The sequence below is a fragment of the Myotis brandtii genome, unplaced genomic scaffold (genome assembly GCF_000412655.1).
Source record: "Myotis brandtii unplaced genomic scaffold, ASM41265v1 scaffold393, whole genome shotgun sequence".
In the NCBI taxonomy this organism is placed as follows: Eukaryota; Metazoa; Chordata; class Mammalia; order Chiroptera; family Vespertilionidae; genus Myotis; species Myotis brandtii.
In genome coordinates, this window is record NW_005365070.1 from 2,385,451 (window position 1) to 2,389,197 (window position 3,747).

The following is a 3,747-nucleotide window of genomic DNA, read 5'->3' on the forward strand; positions in this document are numbered from 1 at the left end:
TTTACAGAGAGGAAGGGAGAGGGATAGAGAGTTAGAAACATCGATGGGAGAGAAACATTGATCAGCTGCCTCCTGCACACCCCCTACTGGGGATGTGCCCGCAACCAAGGTATATGCCCTTGACCAGAATCGAACCTGGGGCCCTTCAGTCCTCAGGCCGACGCTCTATCCACTGAGCCAAACCAGTTAGGGCCCATCAGAACACTTTCATATAGCTAGTTATTCTGAAACTCTTCCTAGAAAACAGTAAGCTCTCAGAGGGTAGGGACATGTTTGTGCAATAACTTGCATAGGTTGGTGACTAAGTACATTTCTGTCAAATAAATGCATATCTGAGAAGGAAAAAGACCAAATAGAGGGAGTTAAAAGTTGTGTTGGTGAAAAGACTATGACCGAGATGCTCAACAGTTGACTTAGGTGCCCTCTGATGCTCTTGGTGCCAAGGTTATCTAACCCAGAGTGACACAGTGGCTTAACAAATTGGCATGGGACAGACATTTGCAACAACATCCCCTATAATAATATGGAATTAATTTACTTTTAACTTAGCTTCTCAGTGCTATCAACCCTCTCCTGAAAAAACTATCAACACATTTTATACTTTTAAGTTTCAAGCCAGTCCTTGAAAGGAAGATGGAATTTGGATGGAACGGGGAAAACTGTGCTCAAAGGGCCTGAGATAAAGAGGAGCTGGAAGGAGATAGAGTTAGCTGTAAAAAGGCTAAATGTTCAGGAATTAGTTGGAGATTGAGCTGAACAAAAACGTTCCACCCACTCCAGAACAAATAGATTATGGGGGGTGTGGGAATAGGCAGAGGAGTTTTAATTGCAGGATGGTTTGGAGACTTTAAAGGTCCTTGAGTAAGGGCATGATGTAATGGAAATAATATTTGCAAGAGATTCACTTGGCTTACATGGTAACTCTCTGAACTATGAGCTGCAGCAAACCTATGAAAATCTGAATAATTAGAATATCCTATTCTCCATGCCACACAGGAGTGAGTTTTCTTACTAGGGAACAGAAAGGGTGGGAAAATACTACTTATTGTATGCCTAGTATGTATCAGGTGATGTCTAGACTTTTTTTCCAAGCAGCTATTTTCTCTCTCCCTCTCCCTCCCTCTCTCCCTTTCTCTCTCACTCTCCCTCCCTTCCTCTGGCTCTCACACTTACACCTACACAAACCCAAATACGCCCCGCCCCACCATTAGGACTTGATTGGACTTTAAAGTTAATCAATTTCCTGTTAAATTACACATTAAAATGTTTTAAAATACCAGTAAATATCAGGCAAAAAATTCATCAAAAGAATCCAGAAACATCATGTGCTGATTTGATGAATGAATCCACACCTTCTGGACTGAAGCTAATTGTTTTTTGGGTGGTGGCAGGGCTTCAAAATGGAGAATGTTATTTTTCATGGGCAACTTAAAAAATTGTCATTAAATATTTTTGCAAAGTTAAAACAACATTGAAAGTAACTTGGACAACTTAAAAATTCCCTTTAGTTGCTGTAACCCAAATATCATGACATATTTAGAGCTTAAGTGCATCTGAATATAAGCAGAAGAGTGTGATTTCTCCACCTTAGTGGAGCAAAAATTAAGCAGATGAAATATGAAATGAAAAAGAGAATTAATTTGTAGTTTGGATCATAAAAAAGCAGATTTTTCTAGAGGTTATTTTATTTTGATTGCAGACTGTAAATTATTATAGGGAGTTGGTGTAGAAATGACATTGAGGCTTACTTTTGGGTCAATTTGTTCCTAGCTTGACCCACCCTTGGTAGTGGGGAGGGCTGGGACTTTTCTAACCTCAAAGAAACCAGTATCCCTGCTGCTTTAGGACTTGTGTCTTCTCGCCTCAACACTGGCTTTCTTTTAGTACTTTGTCATGTAAATACAGCTTAGAAAACAGAATAAATATTCTATGGGCATTACATGGAAAATAAACTTTTCTTTTAAAGATGTGTGCACATTTAAGTTGCAGACTTACAACCCCAAAGAATTCTTGATATGAAGAAATAGGTATTTGGCTAAAAGTCAAAACTTCTGAAGTAACTTTAAAAGGTGAATAATTTACATTAGCATGGTGTTTATATAATAGGGTGTGTGTGACAAAGTTAAAATAACACTGAAACTAACTTGGTCAATTTAAATATTCCTCTTAGTAACTGTAGAATATAAGTGCCTCCAAGTGGTACATTTCTAGACATCTGGTGGGGATTTTAAAAATTTTCCTTTATACTTGAAAAACTGGTATTAGCCTTTACTTCCCTGATTGAGAGCAATTCCCTCTTGCCTGTCAGAGAACATCTACAAATGAATGTTGACAAAGCTATGTATGGAAGAACAAGCCTGTTACCTCACTTCCAGAAACCTGTTTATGAACCCTCCTACAATCCCACCACCCGCTCAGATTCAGTTAACCCCTCTCAGCTACTGTTGTATTATGAATTGGATAGGAACAAAGCAAAAATGAAAGTAGTAAGTGATGGGGAGCGTTGTGTTAATATTCATATATAAATCAACAAGCAAAGCCCCCTGACTACTTTTCTTAGAAGCTGGATAATAATGGCATATGTGTTATATATATATATGTTCATATACATATATGTATACACACATATACATGACACAGATTCCCTTACCTTACACTTCCACTTTGAATTACATTAGAATAGTGTTACTCGATCTGAATTACACTACATTAGAGGACTATTGAAAGAGTTTATATTGTCACTAATATGGGTAACATTAGAAATAACATTAGAACCTCTACCCAGTATCATCATCTATACTATTTAACTTTTATACTTTTTCCCTTTGGTTTTGAATGTCCTCTGAAATGCTTTCCACCAATCAGTTAGTTCTATAACTTGCAGCTTATAGAACAGTGATGGTGAACCTATGACACGCGTGTCAGAGGTGATACGCAAACTCATTTTTTTGGTTGATTTTTCTTTGTTAAATGGCATTTAAGTATATAAAATAAATATCAAAAATATAAGTCTTTGTTTTACTATGGTTGCAAATATAAAAAAAATTTCTATATGTGACACGGCACCAGAGTTAAGTTAGGGTTTTTCAAAATCCTGACACGCCGAGCTCAAAAGGTTCGCCATCACTATTATAGAACTTGTTTTCCCTGGAGAAGGAAAATAGAATTGACTGATGCAAGGGTATGGCAGTGACATGGATTTTTCTACCCAGTCTGTGCTCTGCCATTAATTCTATTAACGTAAATAAATTGAAAAAGGTTGTATTTGTAGAGTTTGCCAGTATGATCAGGTTGAAGGTCCCCACTACAATGATCTTTATCTCCTAGTATTTCTTTTTTTAAAAAATATATCTTCATTGATTTCAGAGAGGAAGGGAGAGGGACAGAGAGATAGAAATATCAATGATGAGAATCATTGATCGGCTGCCTCCCGCATGCCCCCCACTGGGGACCAAGCCCACAACTGGGGCATGTGCCCTTGACCAGAATGGGACCCAGGACCCCCCAGTCCATAGACTGACGCTCTATCCACTGAGCAAAACAGCCAGGGATCATCTCCTAGTATTTCCACCCTTGTGTAATTCCTTCCCCTTGTTTGTGGTCTGGACCTAGATACTCACTTCTTACAAATAGAATATAGCAGAAGTGATGAGATGTCATTTCTGAGGTTGGGTTACAAAAAGCCTGTGGCTTCTAACTTGGATTCTCCCTTCCCTTCCCTTCCCTTCCCTTCCCTTCCCTTCCCTT